A 15,467-nucleotide genomic window follows, 5' to 3' on the forward strand; every position below is an offset into this window, starting at 1 on the left:
TGGATGGATAACTTAAGTACACTGACAAATTACAATTATAGTTTTATGTACAATTCGAGGGTCCAAAAGTGGAAGGCATTTACCTTGTTACCAGGTGTTTGGGGTGGTCACCAGGCCTTCAATGGTACAAGAGCTAGGGAGGCCTGGGCCACTTGCAGGATATTAGGGCATTTGCGTTGCCAGGACAGTTCTCCAAAGGCCAACTAAGAGAAAGCATGTCACGACCAAAGGGGTGGAACACCACCTAACATGGCAGCAGCTGACCATTAAGATGCAACAGCCCAGCGCTAGTCACTGCAAACTGGTGAGCAGCAGGGTAATTATTGGAGAGAGAAATTAAAGGAACGGCAGCCAGTTGGGAGGATACTTCACGGTATTAATGTTGCTTGAGGGTCCCCGGGGTTGTTGGGCAAGGTCAGTATTGGCAGTACTACCTGTTAATATGCCATGGGAATAAGAAAAGTGCACCTATAACGCTGGGGCACCCCGTCATTTGTGGGAATACCAACAAATGGTACCGACACACTGGGGAGATAACCCAGCGAGTTAAGCCCAAGGGTGCAACCTGTCGGATATCGGTTTATGAAATCACTGCAGGTCTGGGGGACTGCACAATGGGGACTGCAACTCAGCTTTTAGAACGTACAATTTGGTTAGTGGCATGGTTATGACAATGACTGACCTGGCAGTGACCTGGCGTCAGATACCAGAGGTGGGCCGTTCTCCCAAACAGAAATGGGTGATCCACACGGGGGTTATGGGAAAGTGATCGACTTGTCAGTCGGGTACCTAAGGCGGCCCGTTCTCACTGGAATAGAATATTAAGTGATCTATACGTAGGTTATGGGAGTGACTGACCTGGCAGACAGATGCCAGGGGCTCTCATGGCAGGGAGGTATGTGAACATACCGAAGGTTTTTCCCCTGTGGGGGGGGAGTTTACAGCCCTAGACAGGGCAGGATGTGCGTAAGCAGACATAGGGAATGAGATGTGCAGGCAGATAAGCAGCATAGGTATGGCGGCATTGGGGGTGTCGGGGGAGCCACCCCCAAAGCGTGGCGGAGTTGGGGGGCGGTCCTAGCCAGAGAAGAGAACTTTGACGCTGTGGTGGTGCCCACGAGTGATTCCTGAATGGCCGCACTCGAGCCAAAGCCGGTCAATGGCACTGACTTCCCTTAGGGACAGCTGAGACCCCATCACCTGAAGTCAGTGGTCCCGAGATAGACTGACTGGCAGTTCTGAAAACCAGAAGAAGATGACCGCTCTTTAGACTGACTGGCAGTCATGGAAAGCAGAAGCGGCTGGCCGCTTTTTAGACTGACTGGCAGTCATGGAAACTAGAAGGGGATGGCCACTGTTTGTAAATGGCAAACGGGGAGTGGCACGTGTAATGTCCTACCTTTATTGTTGTTTATTTATTAAGGGGAACAGTCCTCTGTTTATTACAGTTAATGAGTGGGCTGCGACCCACGTGGGCAAAGAGGCGGGGTTACCGCCCTGAGTTCAGTTCGCGCCTGAATAAAGTTACAATCAGACGTGCCATGATTGTCTCCTGCTTCATTTGAATCATTTGCCTTCTGACTTATATGCATGCATACTGTGCCGAAGCTACAAGCTGACATATTGCCAACACAACATTTAACAATGGCGACGAGGATTCTATAAAGCGGTGCCGATGTCCGGAGGTGTGCCCAGCCATTGCAACGCAGTTCCAGCAATTAAACGCCCGGATCAAAGCACCAGAGCCGCTCAAAACACACGCGGCAGGAATACAAGCCACAAGTAAGGACTTGTCAGCGCACGATTGCAAATTGCAGCATTCCACACAGAACGCTCAGCTACCAGCACATGTTACACGCGTCGTGTATCACACGCGGTGAGAGGACACATTCATACGCATGCGCTTTAAAGACAAAACAGAGACTTGTCAAGGCCTGAAATCATTGCCGACTACGTAAAACACGCTTCCCGTAAAGCGTGCACCATAATAATTAACCCAGCACCATTTTGACTGGATCAAAAGCCCCAGTCACCACCACCATCAGGGAAAGCCCAATCATGTCTGAAGACAACACAGACAGTGGAATCCTAAGCCCCCCTACCAGCTCCACACCCCGCCAAGCCACGCACAAAGAAGACAGTGGGCCTGAATCATTACAATTACAAGCCCTGCAGCCATTTGACATGGCTGACACCAGCAGCCTCGCCCCTAGGTGGGCTAGATGGCTCAAGGAACTGCACATCTACATAGATGCATCGGGAGTAAGGGAGGAGCGCCGGCTAAGAGGTATCCTGCTACATTCTCTGGGCCCATTAGTGCGTGACATTGTGTTTGAAATGCCTGAATCCAATACAGACACTTTTCAAGGAATCATTGATGCACTAAATGCCTACTTTGCACCGCTGCAAAATGTTGACTATGAACGACACATTTTTCACACATCCACACAAGAAAGTTGTGAAAATATGGACAATTTTGGAATGAGGTTAAGGAAAAGAGCAAAATATTGTGACTTTGACAGACATTCAACAGACGAAGCGCTAAAATCTCAAACCATAGCCGGCTGTGCATTGCACGAGTTTAGAAAGAAACTACTTCAGAAAAGCAGAACACTAGAGGAAATATTAAAACTTGCACGGGCTGACTCGGCTCTCACAGTACAGACGGAATCCATAGGCAACATCAAAATTACGCAGTCAGCTTCCATGGCATCAGTATGCCCCATCAGACGATCCAGAGACCCACCTCCCGCGGAACAGAAGAAATGCTATAGGTGTGGTTTCAGATTTCCACATCTAGGGCCGTGCCCTGCCATTGGCCACAACTGTGACAAATGCGGAGGTGAAAATCACTTTCAGTCAGTGTGCAGGAACATTAATTTCGTCCAACCGACAGAACCCAACAGAGACACATGGAGACAAGACCGCAACCCAAGGCGGGAAAGCTCAAGATCCCGCGTGAGGCACTCGCCCGCTGCCTCCAGACACCAGTCACAAAGTGTACCACGTGACCAACCGCCTGAAGAGAGAAAGCGGGAAGAAAGAAGAGATTACTCGAGTCACACCAGCTCCAGGCACGAATTACAAAGACGTTATTCCAGGAAAAAGATTAGATATTTAGATGTCTCACCGCGCAGGAAACTCGAGTCACACTCGTCCTCATCAAGCGGGGACCGGAAAAGGGGATACAGCCCCACCCTACTGCTACAAATAAATGGGCAGAACAAAGAATTCCTAATTGACACGGGAGCAACCGTCAATGTCATAAATGATGAAAAATATAAACTACTCAACTACAAGAAGACATTGAAAGAAGCCGACACATTGATATACCCATACAGCTCGAACAAGCCACTGCACTGCCAAGGTATGTTTACGGCGCATTGTCAATACAAGGACAAGAGTCAGAAGATCAAGATATACGTCATGAAAGGGGAAGTGCCTGGGGGCAGCATCCTAAATTTCAAGTCTGCAATTCAGATAATGTATCAAATTATGTCAGCTTACACCACCAGCCTGAAAGACATGATGCAACAAATGTTCCCCGCTCTTTTCACAGGTCTGGGAAAACTAAACGACAAACAAGTCAAGCTACATATCAATCCACAAATACCCCCAACGGCACAACATTACGTGGCCATAGAGCGAGAAAGACACCTCGCCCCAAGAATGACTGATATGATGCATTTACTTCATGGGTCCAAAGTGTTCTCAAAATTAGACTTGAGTAAGGGATACCACCAGCTGGAGTTACACCTTGCCTCAAGATACATCACCACCTTCTCAACGCATCTTGGCCTATTCAGATATAAAAGGCTCAGCTTCGGGGTATCTTCAGCCGCAGAAATATTTCAGAATGAAATACATCAGGTGATAAAACACATCCCCAACTGCCTAAACTACTCCGACGACATCTTAATATTCGGCACCACGCAAGACAGCCATGAGGATACCCTGCAAAGAGTCTGCATGGCTTTGGAGAACGCCCACCTCACACTCAACCCAGACAAATGTGAGATTAGCAAATCCACTCTCAAATTCTTCGGACATATTTTCTCGAAAGACGGACTGTAACCTGATCCTGAAAAGGTTCAAGCGTTGGCAGAAACGCCCACACCCACGTCCGTCTCAGCAGTACGTTTGTTCCTTGGCATGGCGAGCTACTGCACACGATATATTCAAGATTTCGCATCTGTGAGTACACCCCTGCGAATCCTCACAGGGAAACATCAGGAATTCCAATGGTCACCTGCATGTGAAGAAGCCTTCCAAGAAATAAAAAAAATGGATCGCCACCGCGTCATGTATGGCATACTACGACCCCGACCTTGACACAGAACTCACGGTAGATGCCAGCCCCGTGGGGTTAGGAGCGATTCTAGCGCAATCCAAGCACAGAGCATCCCCAGACTCCCCGAGAAGAATCGTGGCATAGGCAAGCCGCAGTCTGTCCACCACGGAATGCGCATACTCTCAACCCGTAAAGGAAAGCCTGGCAGTAGTCTGGGTGTGCGAACATTACCATTTATTTCTGTATCGGTGACCGTTCACCATAATCATGGATCACCAGGCTCTTACCACGATTTACGGCAAGCCAACAGCAAAAATGCCCCCTCGCATTGCCAGGTAGGGCCTGAGGCTATAAGAGTACTCTTTCAAAATAATTCACCATCCAGGCAAGGACAACAATCCAGCAGATTTTCTGTCAAGATACCCACTCCCAGCTCGTGATGAGCGGCAATCACACAAAGCAAACCAATACCTACGCTATTTGGTCAGCAGTGCATTACCCAAATCCATAACTACAGCTCAATTGCTAGAAAAGACAAGAAAAGAAAAACGAATTCAAGCAGTACAAATGTGTCTACGCTCGAATCAGTGGCAGTGCAAGCAGAGAGGAATACCATCCATGTCTGCTGAGGAGGAACAACATTTTCGCACATTTAAGCTCGTCCGCAATACCCTGTCCACATCACCCGAGGGCCTGCTACTGAAGGAAAACAGGCTCGTAATTCCTGCAGCACTGCAAGACCAAATGTTAGACATCGCACACGCAGGGCACAGAGGCATTGTATCAACCAAACGGCAATTAAGGACCAAGGTGTGGTTCCCATCCATAGATGAACGAGTGGAACAGCTGCAAAGGAAATGTCTACCATGCCAAGCAGTGGCTCCGCGCACGTTCCCTGAGCCCATCAGACCTTCTGAAATGCAGCTACAAGTGTGGGACAAAGTAGCGGTTGACATGTTTGGACCTCTAGCCAATGGTAAATACGCGCTAGTAATCATTGACAAGATGTCACGATTCCCAGAAGTACATCTGATCCACTCCACCAGCGCTCAGGCCGTTATACCAGCCTTAGATAAGACATTTGCCAACTATGGCATTCCTTCCAGAGTCAAATCGGACAATGGGCCTCTGTTCAGCCGGCACGACTTTGCCATGTTCGCTGAACACTTAGGCTAACAACATCACAAGGTTACACCATTATGGCCACAAGCAAACAGAATGGTGGAACGATTTATGGGAAATCTCAAACGCACCCTTCAAATATGCTCCATCACAAACGGCTCGTTCATGCAAGCCATTTGCAATTTACTACGGGAATACCGAAACACACCTCACAGCTCGACAGGTGAATGTCCATCAATGCTAATGTTTGGACGTGTTATAAGAACAAGGCTGCCGCACAATCCACGAGCAAAGACTAACGCCACCCAGGTGGAGGACGCCAGAAAGGAAGATCAAGAGAGCAAAGCCACGATGAAAAAATATGCTCACACCAAGAGACAAGTAAGACCAAACTCAATCCAAATAGGGGACCAAGTCCAGGTAAGACAAAATCAAGTCACGAAGGACACACCTGCCTTCAAACCGGATCCAATGACCGTAACTCACATTCAGGGCTCCATGATAACAGCAGCAAGCCCCCAAGGCACCATTACCAGAAATGAATCTTTCTTCAGGACATTTACAGGCACCGACACTAGTGTCACCATCACAAAAACTCTGATGGATGACTAGTCAGACATAGACTCGGAATACTGTGAAGAAGAGACACCGACAACAGCGTCAGTGGTGGAGCAATCTCTATCAGGTTTGTCAGAGTCTTTTAAGGCTTCCCTCCCTCCCTCCTCACCTGAGGTATCCGTAGGGTAGTCTTGTGCCACCGACCTTCTTCCTGGGCGTCTTCGAGCTGGATCCTTGCCGTCTTTCTTGCCCTCCTTTCTTTGACGTAAGTAGGGGCGAGCTTCCAGGGATGCCACGCTGTCGGGTGATTGGGGAACCGAACAGCGGGAACTCCCGGAAGCCGGCTCCTGAACAGGGAAAAAGCCTCAACGGCAGAAAAAACCCTGCAATGAGAGTCCGGAACAGGAAGATGCCCGAGGTGATGTCTTGGGATGTTGAGGATGATCGGAGTAACAAACTTGAAGAGCAGAGAGTGACGGATGAACAATGGGGGAGAAATCCCAGGTAAGCAGAATCACCTCCAGAGAATGCGAGGATGAGGAGAATATACCAGGAGAGAAAACAGGGTTATCCAGAGGAATGAAGAGGAGCACACAGGACCAAAGAATGGTAAGGCCAAGGCGCCAATGAGGGAGAGCCCAAAGGAGCCAAGCTGAGAGGAGGGATCACAGAGAGACCGGTCAGGGTACCGGTAAGCGAGCAAGCGGGAAATAACAAAAGAAAGTCCAATGGAGGGGAGACTAGCCAGAACGCGGGGGTGAACAGCGTAACCTTCGAGCCGGAAGAAGCAGAGAAGGTGCAACGCGAAGAAACGCTGCTCGAGCCCGACACTAAATAACATTGGCGGCCATCTTGGAAAAACACTAGAGCGGTGCTTCCCAACGGCCGTCGAACGTAACGGCACCTGTCAATGGCGTCTCCACAAATCCCAGAAGCGCCGCCCGACAGGAATCATGACAGTATGACCCCTTCTACTTGGGGGACCTCCTGGTTTGCCCGGATGTAATCTGTGAAACCTCCTAATGAGTCGCGGGGCATGAATGTGACTCACGGGCTCCCATGTACGTTCTTCGATGGGATAACCTTTCCAATGAACCAAGTATTGAAGGATTCCATGACGATAACGGGAATCAATTAACTGGGAAACCTCGTATTCTGCTGGTTCACACTGAGTGACACTAAGCGGACCCTCGGATCTTCTTTTATAAGGGTCCGGACGGTAAGTCTTCAAAAGAGAGGAATGAAATACGGGATGTACGTGTTTGAGAGAGGAAGGTAACTGAAGACGAAAGGCAACAGGGTTAACCTTCTTGGTGATCCGAAAAGGTTCGAGGTATCTGGGTGCAAATTTTCCTATGTGTGTCCAACGAGGTAAGAATTTTGTGGCCAACCAGACCTTATCTCCTTCCGTCCACGAGGGTACTGCCTTCCTTTTCTTATCGGCCCATGTCTTGTAGGACTGTCAACTAGCGTTCAAAGTCTCACTGGCTAACACATGAGTGTCTTTGAGTTCCTTCAGGAGATGATCCATAGCAGGTATTTTCGACGGGCGAATATCAGTCAAAGGCAAATGTTTGGGATGGTAGCCAAACGTACAAAAAAAAGGGGACATATTGATGGCCGTATGTCTGGTATTATTATAAGTGAACTCAGCCATAGGGAGAAAGGCATTCCAGACTTCTTGCTTTCTGCTACAGAAACATCGAAGATATTGTTCTAACGTATGATTGAGCCTTTCTGTCTGCCCGTTGCTTTGCGGGTGGAACCCAGAGGAGAGAGCTCGTTGAATCCCCAACTGTTTGCAAAGAGAGCCCCAAAATTGGGAAGTGAATTGAGGGCCTCGATCCGATACCACGGTTTCTGGTAGACCATGAAGCCGCACAATCTCTTTCAAGAATATCTTGGCCATCTCAGGGGCCGTAGGTACCCCCTTCAAAGGTGTGAAATGGGCCAATTTGCTCAGAGAATCGACAGTAACCATGATGGCTGTATTTCCTTCAGAATTTGGCAACTCCACAATAAAATCCGTGGCGACATGGGTCCATGGTTGTTTGGGAGCAGGTTCCTGTTGTAATAGGCCTATGGGCTTGGAGGAAGAATACTTGTTGGCTGCACAGATGGAACAGGTGGATACGTAAGAATGCACATCCTGATTCCAACCTGGCCACCAGAACATTCTGGACAAGAGATCCTTGGTAGCTCGTATGCCCTTATGTCCGGCCATGGGTGAATCGTGACACCATGAGAGTGCCAGTCTTTGATGCTTCTTGTCGGGTAGATATAGGGCTCGACCCTTAAAAAGGATTCCCTCTCTTTCTTGTAATTCAGACCCTAAACCAGACCCAATCGGAGAGCAATGTTGCTGGATGCGGACATCGCGCAAAAAAATATTGGCCACGGTACTGATCTCTTTACCCGCCAACAATAAATCATGGCTAGAATCTGCTTCACCAACCGAATCACAATTACGAGACAGGGCATCGGCTAAGATATTCTGTTTGCCGGGAAGGTATGTAACCTCAAAATCAAATTGCGAAAAATAATACGCCCAACGGGCGTGTCTGGCATTACGACATTCCATCTGTTGCAGAATCCGAAGATTACTGTGGTCGGTACGTACCGTAAACCTATGTATAGCCCCCTGAAGGAGGTGTCGCCACTCTTCACAGGCATGCTTGATCGCCAACAACTCTCTCTCAATGACAGAATAATTCCTTTCACTGGAAGACAAGGTTTTAGAATATTATGCCACCGGATGTTCTAGACCATCCTTTCCTTTCTGAAGGAGAGCGGCTCCAATAGCTCCTCCTGGGGCATCCGTCTCTACAATAAAGGGGAAAGTCTGATCAGGCTGCACCAGAATAGGTGCCGAGGTGAATGCCACTTTCAGAGCTTGGAATGCAGAATCTGCCTCTTGAGACCAAGAAAAGGCTACTCCCTTCTTCAATAGTGAGGTGATTGGGAGAACCTTCTCGGAGAATCCAGGAATGAATTGACGGTAAAAATTAGCCAGTCCGAGGAAGCGCTGAACTTCTTTAACGTTTCTGGGGGCTGGCCAACCGGTTATAGCTTGAATCTTCACGGAATCCATGCGGATACCCTCGTGAGAAAGGATGAAACCTAAATAGGTTACCGCTGGAGCTTCAAAAACACACTTTTCAGGCTTTACCAAAAGCTTGTTTTCCAGCAGAGGTTCTAGTACCAGCCGAACGTGTCTTCTATGTTCAAGGAGGGACGAGGAAAATATCAAGATGTCGTCTAGATACACCACCACTGAGGAAAATAGGAGATCGGCAAACAACTTATCCATAAAGCGTTGGAATACAGCAGGTGCGTTAACTAAGCTGAAGGGCATGACTCGATATTCAAAATGCCCTAGTGGTGTCCTAAATGCTGTCTTCCATTCATCCCCCTGTCTTATACGGAGCAGATGATATGCTCCCCTGAGATCAAGCTTAGTGAAGACAGATGCACCTTGTACGGCTTCCAATATCTCCTTGATAAGAGGCATCGGGTATCGGTCTTTGATGGTAAGGCGATTCAAACCTCGGTAGTCTATACAAGGGCGGAGTTCCGATGATCCCTTCTTCGGTATGAAGAACAAAGATGCTCCAGCTGACGATTTAGATTCTTGAATGAGTCCATTTTGTAGATTACAATCTAGATACTCTTTGAGAGCCTTGCGCTCGGGTAAGGATAGGGGATACATCCTCCCGAAAGGTATAGACGCATTAGGTTGGGTTTCAATGGCACAGTCTTCTCTTCTGTGAGGAGGAAGGGAATGTGGTTGCTTGTCCAGGAAGACTTCTAAAAAGTCTTGATAGTGTTCTGGGATCATATGAAGTGAAGCCGTCAACAGGAGATCCGCCTTGTTCGGGGAGGCCTTGAGATAACCGATCTCTAGGCATTCATTGAGGCAAAAGGACGACCGAAACTGGATGGTATTGTTCGTCCAGTCGATCAATGGGTTGTGTCTGCGTAACCACGGAATACCAAGAATGACCGGAAAGTGTGCAGCCTTGATGATGTCGAATACCATTTCTTCCTGATGCTGAAACAATTGGACTTGCAAAGGTAGAGTCTCTTGATTTATGGGTCCTGAAGACAGAGGTTGGCCATCTACCCCTTCCACAGGAATGGGCAGATTCTTGAAACGAAGTGACACGTCGTTCTCTCTGGCCCAGGATACATCAATGAAGTTCCCTGCTGCACCACAGTCCAGCATGGCTAAAGCTTCCCAGATTGTAGAAGGATCCCGACATAACTTAACCTGAAAGACCATCAGCCGATTGTCTTCTCTAGGAAGAAGAGGCAAAGTGTTGTTACAGGGATTCTTTTTAACACCCCCGGACCTACCCCTGATTAGGTTCGGGGAGATTCGTTTCCCTGGCGGCGCGGAGGAACCTCTGGGCAATTTCGAAGTAGATGTTTACTAGAACCACAGTACATACAGAGGCCCAACTCTCTTCTTCTCTTCTTTTCTTGGTCTGTCAAGGGCCCTCTTGTAGTACTGATCTGCATTGGTTCCTCTCCAACGGGGGAAACCGGACGATCCCTCAAAGAATTGGGTGAGATAGATAAGGGAGGGAGACGTGGACGTCTTCTTTCCTGTCTTCTTTCTCTTAACCTGAATTCAATCTGCAATGCGAGTGATACAAGTTCTTGAAAGGTCTGGGGTCTTGCAATGGGTGCCAGTTCATCCTTAATGTCCTCATGTAAGCCGCGACGAAATAAAGTCTGTTGGGCCGAATCGGGCCATCCAGCATCTGTGGCTAGTTGCATGAAGGAAGTCACGTAAGTCTGTACATTGTGGGGGCCCTGTCTAATGTCAAGGATGGCTTCATATGAGGCATACTGAACCTCGGGTCGGTCAAAGCGGGTCTTTAACAGTTGTAAAAACTGATCAAAGTCAAAGGTAGCTGGATGAGACTGTAGAACTAGTGGTGAAGCCCAGGCCAAGGCGTTTCCTGTTAAATTTGAGACCAAGAAGCCCACCTTGGCCTTGGTGGTCTCATAGGTGCACGGACGGAAAGTAAAATAAAGCCGGCAAGCATCCAAAAATTCCTTCAATAACTTCGGATTGCCATCATACTTTCCACAAGATAATGGTAGAGGAGGTAGGTCTCCACGGGTCTCCTCACGAGCTGCTACCTGCAGCCGTAATGATTGGTTTTCGGATCTAAGTGATTGCACCTCTACCATAAGCCCCTGAATGGCGGCTACCAATTCCTGGTACTGTTCCAGAGAAGCCATCTGTGTTCTCTGGCGTTGCACGCTATCAGGTTTGTCAGAGTCTTTTAAGGCTTCCCTCCCTTCCTCCTCACCTGAGGTATCCGTAGGGTAGTCTTGTGCCACCGACCTTCTTCCTGGGCGTCTTCGAGCTGGATCCTTGCCGTCTTTCTTGCCCTCCTTTCTTTGACGTAAGTAGGGGCGAGCTTCCAGGGATGCCACGCTGTCGGGTGATTGGGGAACCGAACAGCGGGAACTCCCGGAAGCCGGCTCCTGAACAGGGAAAAAGCCTCAACGGCAGAAAAAACCCTGCGATGAGAGTCCGGAACAGGAAGATGCCCGAGGTGATGTCTTGGGATGTTGAGGATGATCGGAGTAACAAACTTGAAGAGCAGAGAGTGACGGATGAACAATGGGGGAGAAATCCCAGGTAAGCAGAATCACCTCCAGAGAATGCGAGGATGAGGAGAATATACCAGGAGAGAAAACAGGGTTATCCAGAGGAATGAAGAGGAGCACACAGGACCAAAGAATGGTAAGGCCAAGGCGCCAATGAGGGAGAGCCCAAAGGAGCCAAGCTGAGAGGAGGGATCACAGAGAGACCGGTCAGGGTACCGGTAAGCGAGCAAGCGGGAAATAACAAAAGAAAGTCCAATGGAGGGGAGACTAGCCAGAACGCGGGGGTGAACAGCGTAACCTTCGAGCCGGGAGAAGCAGAGAAGGTGCAACGCGAAGAAACGCTGCTCGAGCCCGACACTAAATAACATCGGCGGCCATCTTGGAAAAACACTAGAGCGGTGCTTCCCAACGGCCGTCGAACGTAACGGCACCTGTCAATGGCGTCTCCACAAATCCCAGAAGCGCTTCCCGACAGGAATCATGACAATCTCGAGACTGTCCTCACCAACATGCAGTCCGTCCAAGAGTGTCATCAGAAGGCCCACCAGGTGGATTGAGGAACTCAATTTACATTGTCATGTTCTGTTTAGTGAGGGGGAGATGTAATGTCCTACCTTTATTGTTGTTTATTTACTAAGAGGAACAGTCCTCTGTTTATTACAGTTAATGAGTAGGATGCGACCCACATGGGAAAGGAGACAGGGTTACTGCTGTGAGTTCAGTTTGCACCTGAATAAAGTTACAGCCAGACATGCCATCATTGTTTCCTGCTTCATTTGCCGTCTGATTTATATGCATGCATACTGTGCCGAAGCTACAAGCTGAGATAATGCCAACACAACATTTAACAGCACGGGTCTTTGGGTTATAATCTTGTTTACTGATGTGGCTGGGACTGCCCCGATTTCTGTGCTGCAATAAACTGCGATCTTTGTGTTTCCAAACTTTGCCACTGTTTCTGTGTGGATTATGATCTGATAAGACCCTGACTCATTGCTTTTACTATTATGTGCAGGGTGGAGGCAAGGGGGGCGGAGTGGGGGATCGCCCCGTTGCGTGACCTTTCAGGCTTAACTGGTCTGTCGTGAACGAACCAAGCCTCTGCAGTTTCTTTTCTCCACAGCCTGCCTCAATCCCATCAAAAATCCCCTTCAGGCCGAGTTCAATGTGCTGGCTGTCAGACGCCACCTTGAGGCCTATCCACCAAACGCAGGCACGGGAGAAAAAAATATATAACTTTCACTTTCATTTCTTCCCCTTCCTGCAACAAAACGCTGAGCTGGGCAGAGGAGCCCGGCTGCCAGAGTGACCCCGGCTAAGCAGCAGAGTGTGGCCAGGTGAGGCCCTGTTTCCGCCGACTCGGGTGGGTCTTTTCTCTTTCTTTCTTCTCTGGGGGAGTCCTGATGCCGCAATTAACTTCCGGGTTCGTTATGACAGTTAATGCATCCGATTTGTTCTCTGAGACTGTCGGGTTTTGCGGATATGGGGATTTGAGGGGCGGGTCGCCTAGTCTGTGACGTTAGAGTTTGAGTCAGTGGGTCTACATACCCCTCGGGCTACACTGTCCCGTGTCAGACGTCAGCACCACCCGTTGTTGCCTTTGCCTGCGCATTCTGGGACATGTAGTTCTAGAATTGACAAGCAAAAATACTAGGACCATAATATCGCGCTTGCAATTAACTATTTTTTCCAGGAAATGTGACGGTTTGGTCTGGGTGAAACATTTGAAGTGTATAGAAGGCAAAAGGGTTGCGGGTTAAAACGACTGGGTGATCCCCTGCCAAATGAGGGCGATTTGAGGTGTGGGAGGATGATTTTACTGAAATCTATTTGGCTTTTTTTTAAAGGGTGAAAAGTCTAAGGACGCTGAAACCCGCCAAATGAGAGCAAGTTGACAGGTACTCGGGTACCTGGTCAGACAACGTGTGGTGTGGTGTAGAGTGTCATATGCTGAGGGAATGTAGCATGCCCCCTTCTATCTGCAGATTTGAATTCTGGGGACTTTTAGTCCTAGATGTATATTGGGATGGGGTGTGGAGAGGAATTATGACTGCAAGTTCCAGAATGCAAAGAAAATAGAAAACTGTACTTCCATCTACCTAACAGACTAGGGCAGGGGTCTGCACTGCAACCTTTGGCTCTCCAGATGTTTTTGACCACAATTCCCATGATATCTGGTTATTGACTATGCTGGTTAAGGATGATGGCAGTTAGTCCAAAACATCTGGCGGGCCCAAGAGATTGCAGTCCTCTGGACTAGGGAATGTTGGCATGAATGGGCACAAGGCAATATTCTATATTTTTGGTTGATCCTGATTTGGTCTTTTTTTCCCCTTTCCCAGGGCACATGAACCTTTGGACTTGTAGCAAGGCACCTTTAGGTAAGAACGGACTGGGGAAGAAGGGTTCAGACATGTTGTGCAGACCAGGGCTAGTATTCATAGCTGTCAAGCTGTCCCATGTCAGGCATGACTAGCTCATATAGTCCTATTTATATTTTTGCATTTAACATGCATTGCATTTTTCATGGATGACTTAAAATCCGAGAACGCAAGAGTTATGGTAATACGCTTTTGAACTGCACCCATTCCCAAATGAGTGGTCTTAAGGGACCAAGGCTCTCGAGATAGTGGCAGATGGTGCCTGCCACTCTCCAGGGGTAGTTAGACGACAGTGGTCTGTAGGAGAAAGGAAAAAGGCAAGGGGATAGTAACCAACAGACAAACAATTGGAAAGGTTCAAGGGGCTCTTTAGGAGTAGGAGATCAGATTGGGGTAGTAGGGTGCATGTGTAATCATTGCTAATGGATCAAATGGAATGCTGATCATCTAAAGTGGGAATTAAGCCTACCAAGCATTTTCCATGAAGGCATTTTCGATACATTGATATGTGGCACTAGTATTACTATGTACATGGCTGTGTGATGGACTTGCTTCAGATGTGCAGAGGCTTCTTCACCAGTTGCATTTTTAATAAGTCCTCCTTGATCACCAAAGGGATAATATGGGAGCACCAAACCCGCTCGCAGTAGTGCTAGAATCAAGAGTTGGCTTTGTACAGGTGAAAGCACGGAATACAAAAATAGAGGGGCAAGAAAGATCTTTCAAAAGCCATACCTTTTTACTCCGGGAGAGAGGTGAGCAAATGACCCCTTTCTGTTGCTTTCTGGCGCTGTGCAACAATGACAGAATCTGACTGGGCTGTCAGGTCATGTCAGGGAAGTAGATTCCTGAAATCCATAACTCTGTGTCTATAGATGGAGGGTTTTGTAAGGCTGATATATGTAGAGGTTGTTCTCCTTTTCTCAGCTTTACATTGGAAACCCACAGAAAAGCTAATGGAATTTATTGCAATGTTTTGCCATTTGTTATGTCTGGGATCTTTTATACTATGCCAGATCGCCCCCATAGTGGTTTGGAAGTGTCAAAGGTTTTCTGACGTTAGCGTGTTGAACCCCCACCCAAATAATAACACCAGGGCTGGATGGAGGTCTCAATAGGTGACATAGCATAGCTTGAAAGCTCTGTACAATAATAATGCCTTTTTTCACATTTTCTGGGATTGGATAGTTTAAATAACGTATAATGTGTAGAACAAAAAAGGGATGCTTTAGGGGGTAGATAGAAGAGACCAAGGCATAAATTAGTTTAAAAAAATGGATTAGCAGAGTTTGCTAATTACAGTGTTTTTGATTAGCAAACAGCCCATTTGATTAGCAATTTTGTACTAATATTGTTAATGTCAGCAGAGGTTATTTGTACCAAAGACATGAAATGACCAACAATACAGCAGTTTTGCATACCGCTGAATTAAGACATTGGGGAGAGGATTCAGGCCTTGCAAATTCTTTAAACTTTAGCTAGACCTA

At 47.9% G+C, this 15,467-nt stretch overlaps 1 protein-coding gene across 4 annotated transcripts in view; it reads left to right on the forward strand.

Annotated features, from left to right (window-relative positions):
* The first annotated feature begins 12,803 nt into the window (after window positions 1-12,803).
* Window positions 12,804-15,467, forward strand: part of LOC138521404 (serine-rich adhesin for platelets-like) — a 282,350-nt gene continuing 279,686 nt past the window's right edge. The window contains exons 1-2 of one of the 4 annotated variants that reach the window (XM_069634192.1): window positions 12,817-12,936; window positions 13,942-13,980. The gene's annotated coding sequence lies outside the window, so the exon portion shown is untranslated. Of the gene's footprint in view, window positions 12,963-13,941; window positions 13,981-15,467 lie in introns of all 4 variants that reach the window. The other 3 variants (XM_069634194.1, XM_069634193.1, XM_069634195.1) reach the window with 3 other exon arrangements.

Source organism: Ambystoma mexicanum, chromosome 13 (genome assembly GCF_040938575.1).
Source record: "Ambystoma mexicanum isolate Mex_15411 chromosome 13, UKY_AmexF1_1, whole genome shotgun sequence".
NCBI lineage: Eukaryota > Metazoa > Chordata > Amphibia > Caudata > Ambystomatidae > Ambystoma > Ambystoma mexicanum.